This window comes from Mauremys reevesii, linkage group 2, assembly GCF_016161935.1.
Source record: "Mauremys reevesii isolate NIE-2019 linkage group 2, ASM1616193v1, whole genome shotgun sequence".
In the NCBI taxonomy this organism is placed as follows: domain Eukaryota; kingdom Metazoa; phylum Chordata; order Testudines; family Geoemydidae; genus Mauremys; species Mauremys reevesii.
The window spans coordinates 83,683,314-83,696,685 of record NC_052624.1 but is presented as its reverse complement, the minus strand read 5'-3'; positions in this window follow the sequence as shown (position 1 = coordinate 83,696,685).

Here is a 13,372-nt window from a genome sequence, read left to right as displayed (position 1 = left end):
ATTAGGAATGGCAATATACAAAAACCTGTAGGAGAACACTTCAACCTCCCTGGCCACACAATAGCAGATCTTAAGGTGGCCATCCTGCAGCAAAAAAAACTTTAGGACCAGACTTCAAAGATAAACTGCTGAGCTCCAGTTCATCTGCAAATTTGACACCATCAGCTCAGGATTAAACAAAGACTGTGAATGGCTTGCCAATTACAGAACCAGTTTCTCCTCCCTTGGTTTTCACACCTCAGCTAGAAGAGGTCCTCATCCTCCCTGATTGATCTAACCTCGTTATCTCTAGCTTGCTTCTTGCTTGCATATATATACCTGCCCCTGGAAATTTCCACTACTTGCATCCGACGAAGTGGGCATTCACCCACGAAAGCTCATGCTGCAAAACGTCTGTTAGTCTATAAGGTGCCACAGGATTCTTTGCTGCTTCTACAGAACCAGACTAACACAGCTACCCCTCTGATACTTAACATTAAAGAGGTCTCTATCCATATCCAAATCAGATCCTGGGGGTCTGTAGCACACCCCTAGCACTAGCCCAGGAGAACCTCTAGTAGCTTTCTTTCCCAAAGTGATTTTGGCCCAAGCAGACTCTGTCTTATCCATTCCATCACTTCTTATTTCTTTATGGTCCATCTCATCATTAATATCCAGTGCTACTCCACCACCTTTACCTTTATTTCTCTCTTTTCTGAACAGCACATACCCTTCACTAGCTGTACTCTAGTCATGACTATTATTCCACCATGTTTCTGTTATCGTTATAATATCTGGTTTCACTTCATGTGCTCCTAACTCTACTATTAATAGGCAGGCATGTTGCACTGTCTTACCTTTTATGCCACCTTCTTTATCCTTGTGCTGAAAAGAGTATAAAACCCAAACACTATGTCGTGGGAAATTTTGTGGCATCAGAGGTAGAAGAAGAGGTACACTTGGTTTGAAGCTGTCAGTAATTCAAGTGCACGGGCACAAGCTGATGATGGATGACTCTCCAAAAGATTTAGTTGCTGTAATTTTACAAATGAGCCTATGATGCGGACATTACCATCTGCCTGCATCCGCCTGTTGGCTCTAGTCTCATACTGGGAGTGTAAGCGTTTTGTAGTAGAGGCCATCTTTTTGTTCTGAGTTTGTACAGCACCTGGTCCATGACTGGGGTCCATAGGCACCAATGAAATAGAAACAATTATTAATTTTCATGGCTCTAGTTATAGTCCAGATAAGAAGCCATGTGAAGGTTTTTTGATGGGTAGAGGGAAGCAATGTCTCAGGATGTGATGGGGTGTCCACCCCACAGAGGAATGGAAGGGATTACGGTAGCCAGGTAAGCCTATTAACTCCGCAGGCTGCACCTGGTGGAAGAGCCAGGAAGCAGGGAAGTGATTGCAAGCATGTTCAGGTGCGCAGGAAGAGGTGGGCGCTATAAAGCCAGGAAACTGGCAACAGATGTTCTGCAACTGGGAAAGTCTGCAGCCACTTCCTCGGAGAAGGCAGGTGCGTTTGAGCTGGCAAACCCAGAGAGGAGAAGCCAGGAAGGTAGGCCAAGGCTCAAGGAACAGGCCTTGATTGCTGGCTAGAGGTTCCCTGAACTGAAATGTGGAGTAGAGGTGGGGCTTGAGTGATCCTGCCAGCCACTGAGGGAGTGGCACTATATGGCAGCAAATGGGAAGACTACCCAGGATTGCTGAAGGAAGACTTTGATACCCTGGAAATGGACAATGGAGATCATGACTCAGCCCTCCAGCCAGGTCACTAAGAGGCAGCACAGTGAGAGAGGAGCTGCAGACCCACAGAGAGCGACTGAGAGACAGTATGCAACCGCAGGAAGGGGTGTTGACCTCGTGAGCTATTCCTCAGAATGACCAGGAGGAGGTGCCATCCTAGTGGTGAGTGGAGCACCCTGTCACACAGGGGATTAGTAATGGCTTAGAGATTCCTTTCCCTTTATTTGCTGGCTCAAATCTGGCTCAAATTGGGATTGAGGAAAAATCAGTGACCTTTTCTGAATCCTCCTACCATAAGAATGGTCCTACTGGGTCAGGCCAAAGGTCCATCTAGCCCAGTATCCTCTCTTCCGACAGTGGCCAGTGCCAGGTGCCCCATAGGGAATAAACAGAACAGGTAATCATCAAGTGATCCAGCCCCTGTTGTTCATTCCCAGCTTCCAGCAAACAGAGGCTAGGGACACCATTCCTGCCCATCCTGGCTAATAGCCATTGATGGACCTATCCTTCATGAATTTATCTAGTTCTTTTTTGAACCCTGTTATGGTCTTGGCTTTCACAATATCCTCTGGCAAGGAGTTCCACAGGTTGACTGTGCATTGTGTGAAGAAATACTTCCTTTTATTTGTTTTAAACCTGCTGCCTATTAATTTCATTTGGTGACCCCTAGTTCTTGTGCTATGAGAAGTAGTAAACAACACTTCCATATCTGCTTTCTCTATACCAGTCATGATTTTATAGATCTCAATCATATCTCCCCTTAGCCATCTCTTTTCCCAGCTGAAAAGGCCCAGTCTTATTAATTTCTCCTCATACGGAAGCCGTTCCATACCCCTAATAATTTTTGTTGCCCTTTTCTGAACCTTTTCCAATTCCAGTATATCTTTTTTGAGATGGAGCGACCACATCTGCACATAGTATTCAAGATGTGGGCATACCATGGATTTATATAGAGGCAACATGATATTTTCTGTCCTATTATCTATCCCTTAATAATTCCCAGCATTCTGTTCACTTTTTTGACTGCCGCTGCACATTGAGTGGATGTTTTCGGAGAACTATCCACAAAGACTCCAAGATCTCTTTCTTGAGTGGTAACAGCTAAGTTAGACCCCATCAGTTCATATGTATAGTAAAGTTATCAACATTAACTTTCATCTGCCATTTTGTTGCCCAGTCACCCAGTTTTGAGAGATCCTTATGTAGTTCTTTCAGTCTGCCTGGGTCTTAACTATCTTTAGTAATTTTGTATCATCTGCTAATTCTGCCACCTCACTGTTTACCCCTTTTTCCAGATCATTTTATGAATATGTTGAATAGGACTGGTCCCAGAACAGACCCCTGGGGGACACCACTATTTACCTCTCTCCATTCTGAAAACTCCATTTATACCTACCCTTTGTTTCCTATCTTTTAACCGGTTTCTTCTACCCAACTCCCTGGGGGTGGCCCTGAACACAAGTGAAAGGTCGAGGATGCATGCTGTTTGGCTGCTGCTTCTGGTAACATTTTCATGGCCAGAAAGGGGGAATTCAGGCTAAGAGAAGAGCAATGGGCTAGGGGTGAACAGTTCAGGGCTGCAGGCTGGATGAGGGATGGGGAAATTTATTCAAAACTAAAAATTTATATAAGCTGCATGTGTGTGTGGACATGAGAACCTTATCTCTGTAATAATCCTACTTCTCTTGGGTCTTGGCTTACCCAGACTGTAAATTCTGGTGCAGGGAATGTGCCTTTCATGGTTTTAGGTGCTCAAAAACTAGCTAGACTGTCTGATGCCTTGTACCAAAATGAGTTGGTCTCACTCCAATACCCAGTCAGCGGGTATCTTAATCAGAAATCAGAACCACAACTGTTGACTCGCTGGCTGTCTTGCTAGAGAGGCAATAGACTGAACGGGTGTGGAGCCTGAACTGTTCTCTCCAATAATTCCTAGTCAGGTTCTGACACATTGACAGAAGAGTGTGAGGTCGCTTGAACATGTATCTGTTTGGATAGAGGACTTCAGTACCTAGATACTCCGTTGATAAGAGCGATAGTAAACCCTAAGAAAGCCGGACTTCAGCCTTGAGGGCTGACTGGCATTTTCTGTGGTTCTCTCATGCATGCTTAGAAGGGGGAAAAGGCTTGTTTTTCAAAGATACTAAGCACTCACAATTCTAGGTGAAGTCAGTGTGTGCTCTGTACAGGGCTGGATTAATTTTTTGTGGGCCCAAGGCCAAACATATTTGTGGGCCTCCCTGGGGAATGAAGGGGACAGGGGCAAGAGCACAGCAGACAAGGTGGATTTGATTTAAATCACTAGTCAGGAAGACTCGATTCAATCATGATTCTCTACATAAAAGTGCATTTTTGTTGGTTGTTATAACTTTAATACATATTCTTCACAACTCAGAGATAGCTGTAGGTTTCATTTTTAGAAGCTACACACTATACATTTTTAAACAGTGATTTATTTTGAAAACTTTTCAGATTAGTTTTACAGTTATATCAGAAAATGAATTATTGTTTGATTATTTCATTTACCAGATAGTTCACCTCCCTTGACTTCATAAATATCTCCAGTTCAACAGGTTAGTCATTAATATTTGGAGGGTGGGAGCTAGGGTTGGTCCCTGGATCAAGGGATGGGTCAGGGGTAAACTGCAAGTGCAGTAGGGCTGGGGAGGGGGTAAACAGGATCCCCCCTGCCCCTGCCCAAATAGAGCGGGTACCTGCCTTCTCCCTCGTTCTAGCCCATTCTCTTCGTCTCTCTCTGCACTGAGCTGACGGTGGGGGTGCACTGAGCAAAGGGATGGGGTTGCAGGGTCTGGGAGGGAGTTGGGGTGCAGGAGCAGGCTGAGGGTTGGGGTGCAAGATCTGGCCAGGAGCTAGGGTGAGGGAGGGGGCTCATAGTTTGGGCAAGAGGTTGGGGTGTAGAGCGCTTACCTGGGGCAGCTCCCATTTGATGCAAGGGGTGCAGGTGGGAATGTGTGCGGGGGAGGGTGCAGGAGCTCCCATTTGGTGCTCAGGGTGGGGGTGGGGATATGGGTGTGTGTGCAGGAATCAGGACTGGGGTCTTTGGATCTGTGAGGGGGGTGCAGGAGTCAGGGCTGGGGTCATGAGTGTGAGGGGGCAGGAGTCAAGGCATGGGGTTGGAGGGTGTGAGGGGGTGCAGGAATAAGGGCATGGGGTGGGGGAGCTGGGTATGTGTGAGGGGTGTGCAGGAATCAGGGCAGAGGGCTGGGGATGTAGGTTGGGGTCATGGGGGTGCTCCCAGCCCCCTGCCCTGAGCGGCTCACAGCAGGGGGCTGGAGGGGGTATGCCCCAATTCCACCCCCTTCTCCACGGCCCCACCCCTGCCTCTTCTCCACCTCTTCCTCCCAGCAATGGCTCTGCTCCTCCCCATCCCTTGCATGGGCGAACAGCTGATCGGTGGCAGGGAGATGGGGAGGGGCAGGAACGCAGCATGCTGGGGGAAGAGGCGGGGGAGGAGCTTGGGCTGCTGGCAGAGCCTGCCCTGCTGCAGCAGGAGCCCCAGGAGCCAGCAGCACCAAGCTTCTGCTCCCACAGGAGAAAGGGTGGTGGTGGTGGGGGAGAACGGGCCTGGCCAGGGCCCCTTTGGAGCAGGGGCCCAGCGCCATGGTAAAGCCGGTACTGGCTTTGTGTTCTCACTAGCTTCAGTGGGTTTTTCAGTGCTCTCGGCTGTCATTCCGCAGAAGATACTCAGCTTTCATTGCTGATTCCGCTGTGAGGAGCTCAATTGCCATGGCTGAGTTTGCAAAGCCCTAGCTGGGCTGTTCAGGAATAGAGTACAGTACTCAAGTGTTTTAAAACCTGAATATTTCTCTAAAAACCAAGACCTGTGTCACCCAGTGCATTTTGGCTTTCACTCATTCCTGTGTTGGTGGCTTTTGAGATTTCACAGTGAAAATGACACTGACCTGATTCAAAGGGAGAGAACCTGAGGTTCTTGGTAAGTGCTCAGTTCTTCCCCGTTACCTGTTTAGTGTGTTCATGCAAATTGGCAAAACCCCCTGCTGATTACAAACGTCAGACGTTGAGCAGAACAGCATGCAAGTAGGGTTAAGAGGATTAGATATTTATGTTAAAAACATCCACAGTTACATTAGATAGGATAAAGCAGTTATGGACCTTCACGCTTCAGGGCACAAGCCAACAATTAACTGATGGGTGTGTGTGGGTGTTAGGAAGAAACTTCCTCAATGGGAAGTCTCTTATAGTTAGGGTGACCAGATAGCAAGTGTGAATAATCAGGGTGGGGTGTGTGTGTAACAGTTACCTATATAAGACAGAGCCCCTAATAGCAGGATGGTCCCAATAGTATCGGGGTCTCTGGTCACCCTACTGGTAATACTCCAGAATGAAGTTGCTTGCACTTTCTTCTGAAGCATCTGGTGCTACTCGTGACAATCTGCACCACAGGTCTGACTTGGCATAGCAGTGTCCCTATGTTCCTAAGTAATGAAGCGATAGTCTAGCCCTGAGCACACAGATTTTGCCCTTTTAAAGGAACTTTAGACCAGGAATGTAAAAAGAATGTAAGTGAATGTGCTGCAATCTTTTTCTCAAAGTGGAGCTTCACTCTAGAGAGTGACTGTGTAAAAATGGCACCTTCCTACTCCCAGCTGTGCTCCCTGTATGTTTGGAGTCATGGCTATTATTTCTGTTACAGCAGAACCCAAATTGTGCTAGGCACTGTACAGACATGTAGGAAGATACAGTTCTTGCCCTAAAGAGGTTACAACCAAAACACAACAGATGACGGCTGGAGAAAGATTTGCACAGCACAGAAGCAGTGTGGTCAGGGTAGTGACTGGCACTGGGCTTGTTAGTGCCACATCTTAATTTAAAAAAAAATGTTTTCTGCTTTCACTTCAGCATTTCTCCTTTTTTGAGGGTGCAGCAGATCCTAAATGTTGCTTAGTCCTGTCTGTACTTGAAGTTAAATTGCAGCGCTGCTTCAGCTTTGCCCTCTTCTGTTACCTATTGTCAGCAGCAGGTAAAAAGTACTAATATAGACAAAGATTAGAAGGTCTGTAGTGGAGTACTGAAATGTCCATGTCTGTTGCATTGATTCCCTTCAGCTGATATGCCCCACTTATCTCCTCTTTACTGACTAGAGTATGTTGCTCATTTGATTTTGGTTTTTTTGACCACCTATTCCCTTAGTTACACTGAACTTTTTGTCTCTGATTTTGTTAGTCCAGATTTTCAGTTAGACACATTCAAATCTCTGTGCACTTAATGTATGTGCACAGATATCTGATACCCATGTCTAAATCACACACACCCATTCAGGTACATACATCAGGCAGATATTTTCACATACCTAACTGGAAATCTAGTCCATGTTTAGTCATAGTGTTGGGCTGCCATACAATATGGACAAAACCAAGAATTTTATTTTAAAATGGTTTACAATAAAATTATCAAAATCCTGTTTATAATATTGTTTGTGGTTTCACTGTACGTGTGCAAAGACATTCCGGCAATAGAAATTTCATATAAGGAAAACAAATTCTGCATTAGATTGCTGATCTAGTAAATAATGAAATATCACATGGAGATTGTTGACATTTTACACTGTGGCTTGTTTTCTAAGGCTCTAACAAAATCACCTGTTAAATGCCAAGTCATCTAATGTTTTAATCTTTTATGTAAGGTTTAGATCACTTAAATTTCCTGCACACAGTATCACTTTTAACATAATCTTCAAAGTGGAGACTTTTCAGAGTAGTAGCAACAAAGTTAATTTGCTTGGCAGATTCTTTGGAACAAAAACACAGTGGGTGGCTTTTGGTAAAACATAGTAATCCTAAATCTGCTCTCTGGGACTCTGCTGGTTCTTCAGCTCTCCCACATGAAAATCTATCACTCAGTTGAAAAAGAGATGTGTCCGAAAGAAATTTTTCATCATATGAGTCATCGTACTGCTGTTGTACTGCTGCAGGCAGATAGAACTGACTGCTAATGCATTCGTTGTTTTATGCAGTAAAATTATTCCACCACTGTTTAAACTGAATAGCAACAATGAAAATATAATTTCTGTTAAAAAAAATGTTTTTTTAAATTTGTTTATTTAAAAGTTTTAACCGGCTCACAAATCATTGCCATGTAAATATCAGAGACAAAATGATAATCACTGTAACAGCGAGCTTTGGTTTGTGGAAACATTTTATATTAACATACGTCAGACATCTATGTTTAACAGAGTTTACCATATTGCTGAGTGAGCCTCTGTGCTACCCCGGATATATTATTTCTGCTGATTTTAACTAAAATGAGTAAAACTTCTGATTACTCTCTTATCAAATCAGGCATTTCTACCAAATGTTAATATTAAAAAAATTGGACAGGTGTTCTGTTTTGTTCCCCAGGTGAATGTGTTTTGCTTGAGTATTAAATAAATAGTACTCAAATAGCTAAGTATTTGTTTTCTGTCTGTTTTGCTGGGTACATAAGTGGGACATTAATTTTTCATAACCTCCCAACATTTTGTTTTTTTAACCATTCCTCTAGGGTCAGACCTACTGGGTTTTTTAATGTTCTTTACATATTTTTAAAAGTGAATTTAATGTGCAATTGGCAACTCTAAAATCCTCTAGCCACAGTACCCCAACCTGGCATCTTTTCCCCCTAGGTTTCCAGCTCCCCTCCTTCCTAAATGAAGGGGTTTCACTTGTGATTTTTTCCCCCCGTAGGCATGAAGAGAGTTAACAGTTTGAGAACATATCCGTCTTATGTGGTCCTCAAGCCATCAGCACTACCTGCTTTGCCTATTTTTAGTCTTTGATCTTCCCTTGAAACAGGCTGGAATGAACATTAGTGAACATTATTGTGAGATTGCGTCCAGTTTTGGGCCCCCCACCACAGAAAGGATGTGGACAAATTGGAGAGAGTCCAGCAGAGGGAAACAAAAATGAGTAGGGGGCTGAGGGAACTGGGCTTATTTAGTCTGCGGAAAAGAAGAATGAGGGGGGATTTGATATCAGCCTTCAACTACCCAAAGAGGAGGAGCTAGGCTGTTCTCAGTGGTGGCAGATGACAGAACAAGAAGCGGTGGTCTCAAGCTGCAGTTGGGGAGGACTAGGTTGGATATTAGGAATCACTATTTCACTAGGAGGGTAGTGAAGCACTGGAATGGGTTACCTAGGGACATAGTGGAATCTCCATCCTTAGAGGTTTTTAAGGTCAGGCTTGACAAAACCCTGGCTGGAATGATTTAGTCGGGGTTGGTCCTGTTTTGAGCAGGGGGTTGGACTAGATGACCTCCTGAGGTCCCTTCCAATCCTAATCTTCTATGATAGTAAACATACTGTGGGTAGAGCTGGTAAGAAAATGGAGTTTCCATTCCGCAGGAAATTCCAGTGCTTGAAATTTGTTTTGTTCTAAATTGGAACAAAGTCAAAATTTCCTGCAGAACAGAAACTCCAAAACAATTATTCTGGGAAACATCAAAACATTTGGTTTTCATGATGTCACAACATTTTATTTAACATTTGATTATATATTGAAATATATAATATTATAACATTGATACCAAATTAATCAAAACAATAGCCAACTTAAATGTTTTGACATTATCAAAAGAGGAAATTAGAAATTATTCTTTTTACTTTCTCCCATTGAAAATTTGGCCAAAATTGGCACGTTCCTGCTGACATGCTTTGATTTTGATGAAACTCTGTTTTCCTACAGAAAGCTGTTCTGTCAGATTTTTCAACCAGCTTTAACTCTGAGTAAAAAGGGTTAAGGGCCAGTGGCTGATGCCTTGTAGAGAGAAGGCACTACTGCTAAGTTGTGGAATGCTGCTAGAGAAGGATGTAAGTCAATGTTATATTGGCATGTGTGCTCCCTTACCTTCCCCCCCCCCTTCTAAAACATGTTATCTTCTGCTTGTAGTGTTGAGAGAGTTTCTTGCCATATCATTGTGTTTTTTTGTTTTACCCTAAGGTTCTTCTATTCTGAGAAATGCAGAAAGGGAGATTGCACTGATAGGGAAGCTGCAGAATGTGAAGCAATTCTTGCTAAGCGTTGGGGTGCCAGCAGTCATGCTTATAGGAGACTACAAAGTTTGTTATCCTAGTTCCTTTCAGTCTGCCATCCTTGTTTCTTCTTTTCCTGTACTCCCCCTGGGTGTTAAGTCCTCATTTGCTTTCAGTGAGTACATGGATCATAAGCATTAGGAAAAGTTATCCCCTCCCCCCAATACTCATGCTCCTTCCCCAGCTGCTTTAGTAGCAAAATAGCCACTCTTCTTTGTATGCAGGTTATGTTTAACAGCTGTACACTCCAAGTTGGCCACAAGCATACTCAAAGGACCAAGCACAAGTGTCCACCTCTGACTTTATCTTGGCTAGGTCTCTCTAAAGCAGGGGTGGGCAAACCTTTTGGTCCGAGGGCCACATCTGGGTGGGGAAATTGCATACAGGGCCATGAATGTAGGGCTGGGGCATGGGTTGGGGTGTGGGAGGGAGTGTGGGGTGTGGGAGGGGGCTCAGCGCAGGGGTTGGAGTGCGGGAGGGGCTCGGGGTGCGGGTTCCAGCCCGGCGCCACTTACCTGGAGCAGCTCCGGGGTGGCAGCAGCATGCACTGGGGCCAAGACAGGCTCCTGCCTGCCTGCCCTGGCCCCGCGCCGCTCCCAGAAACGGCCAGCACCATGTCCCTGTGGTCCCTGGGGAAGGGAGGGGCAGAGGGCTCCGCACACTGCTCTCGCCTGTGGGTACCTCCCCCGAAGCTCCATTGGCTGCGGTTCCCTGTTCCCATGGTGCCATGGGGTGGCAATCCCACAAGCTGGCTCCAAAGCCCTGGCGGGCTGGATCTGGCCCATGGGTCATAGTTTGCCAACCTCTGCTATAAAGGCTCAGCTAGCCAGTTCTGCTTTGTTGGTTCCACAGTGTTTACTTAAGGTGACTGAGCATATTTTCAAAATGAAACAAAAAAACCCAGGATGTTTCTGTGGAGATATTTTGAGGGTCAAGCATTGTTCCCTAGGAGAGTACATTTGCAAGTGTAGCCATAACCTTATAAAAATATGTCAGAGTGCCAGGAGTTAAACCAGACCTCAGAGACAGCATCAGGAAGCTGCAAGCTGGGACTTTCTTCTTGGACCAGAAGATCACGGTAGGGGAAGTCGAAATGCCCATTGTGATCCTTGAAGACCCCGCTTACCCTTTAATGCCGTGGCTCATGAAACCCTACACAGGGAGCCTTGACAGCAGCAAGGAGTGGTTCAACAACAGGCTGAGCCGGTGCCAAATGACTGTGGAGTGTGCTTTTGGCCGTTTAAAGAGCCGCTAGCGCTGTCTGTATGGGAAGCTGGACCTGGCCAATAACAACATCCCTACAGTTATAGCCACGTGCTGTACCCTCCATAACGTTTGTGAAGGGAAGAGTGAAAGCAGTGAAGAGTGAAGTTGAGGTTCAGCTCCTGGAGGCTGAATTTCAACAGCCAGAGACCAGGGCAATTAAAGGGGCACAGTGTAGGGCTGTAAGGATTAGGGATGCCTTGAGGGAGCAATTGGAGGCTGAAAGCCACCAGTAATGTTTGGTGCCCTGCATGGGAGTGAAGTGCAGTGGTTCCAATGCTAGCAGGCATCTGTGTTGGCTATGTATGATGCACTGACTACCAGTGCCTGTTGCGTGTCTGGGCTATGCTATCTTTTACTTAATGCAATAAAGAATGTTTCCAAAGCCAAAAAAATCATTTATTGAAAATAAACACAACTGCTGGAGAAACACACATGGCATGACACATCTGTGCTGTGTGGGAGGAGGGAAGGGGGTGGGGTGGGGAATGGAACAAGCACAGATTTGCGTATGTCCTGTTATCATATTCAGCCTTCCTGTCTGGAGTGCCGTGTAATGAGTACTGCACTGCAGGCTGGCTAAAATGCATGGTGATGGGGGTTGAGTGCAGTGGGTGAGGGTTGTAGTTTGCAGGGGTGGGCGGTGAAGCTAAAGGTGTTGGAGGCAGCTGGTGGTGATAAGAAACCAGATGTTGGGGAAACTGGGTTGGCGGTGACATGGGGGCGCAAGGGAAAGAATTTTGGGACAAGGGCTGCAGGGGTGGGCGGACGCGGATCTGCTCTGTATACAGTGCTACAAGCGCCTGCATCGAGTCCACTTGGCGCTCCATAATGCTTAGGAGCCGCTCTGTGGTGTGTTGCTGGTGATCCACATTCTCCTGGCAGACCCTCCTTTCGGTCTCCCGACACTCCTGTCGTTTTTGATTTTCAGTAAAGGGGGACTGCTGCATGACTTCATGCCGAAGGTCTTCCTTGCTTCTTTGCAGCTGCTTCCTGATTCTTTACAGCCTTTCGGCTTTTGATAACAAGGACGGCTTTACAAATCTGTAAAGCCAAAATGCAACATTTAACAGAGGCAGCATTGTTAACACTAGACAGAGGAATGATTTGACCAAACTTAAAGACAAGCACAGTGCACACAATAGCACAAGCTGCCTGTCCCAAGGCGAGTGCACATAACCCACAAGAGCCCTGAAATGGTGAGTAACCACAGGAGCAGGGGGGACTGATTGTTCCAGGGCCGTACTGTCCTCTGGGGTCCTGTGTCTTGGGCAATTGTCCCCCCGCCCCTCACGGCACAGTGGCACAGATATGTTAGCCTTACTGGCACAAGGAACACAGTAGCTCTGCCAAGGAACCTGCACAAGTGGATTGCCCAGCTTCTGCATGCGACCTTCGATGAGATCGCTGAGGCCGATTACTGCAATGTGAGAGAGCACATCAACGCCCTATTCTGCATCTAGGCATGCACGCAGCCCTAACTCTTATTTCTGCAACCCTCCTTGCCCCAACAGCCCGCAACAACTCCCTTCTCAAAATAAAAGCTGCTTACCAGGCACCTCCTCTGCTGTTTGTTTTTCCCCAAGCACTGTCTGTTGTGACTGGCTACCTTGCTCCTGGCTGCATGCATCTATGGATGCCGGGCCATCCTCTGGCTCTGGGCCCCCCTCCTCCTCAGCACCCTCACTCTCGCTTTCCTCCTCCTGCCTTGTTGCACTCTGGGCTGCCATAGCCTCTGAAGTGTCCATGGTGGTCTTTGGAGTGGAGATGGGGTTACCCCCAAGTATCTCATCCAGCTCTTCGTAGAACTGGCAGTCATGGGGGCAGCATCGGAGCGGCGGTTTGCCTCTCACGTGCTGTGGTAGGCATTCTGCAGTTCCTTCATTTTAACCCTGTACTGTGTCCCGGTCATGGCCCCTTTCTATCATGGCCCTTGGTGTCTGCCCGAAGGTATCGTAATTCCTATGGCTAGGCACAGCTGGGACTGGACAGCTTCCTCCCCCCAAACACTGATGAGATCTTGCACCTCGCCATTGCTCCATACTGGGGATCGCCTGGCGTGTGGAGGCATGGTCACCTGGAAAGATGCACTGAGAGCACTTCATGCCTGGCTGAGCAAACAGGAAGGGGATTTTCAAAATTCCCAGAGAATTTAAAGGGTGGGTCTGATGGTTGGTCATCTGAGGGCAGGGCAGTAGAATTCAAAGTGATAACCAGAGTGGCTAGAACAGGCATTGTGTGGGGCACTTCCTGGAGACTGATCAGAGTGCATTAATAGATCAGGGCATCCACACTGGCACCATGGCGCTCCAGCCGGGGCGCAGCAAGCTC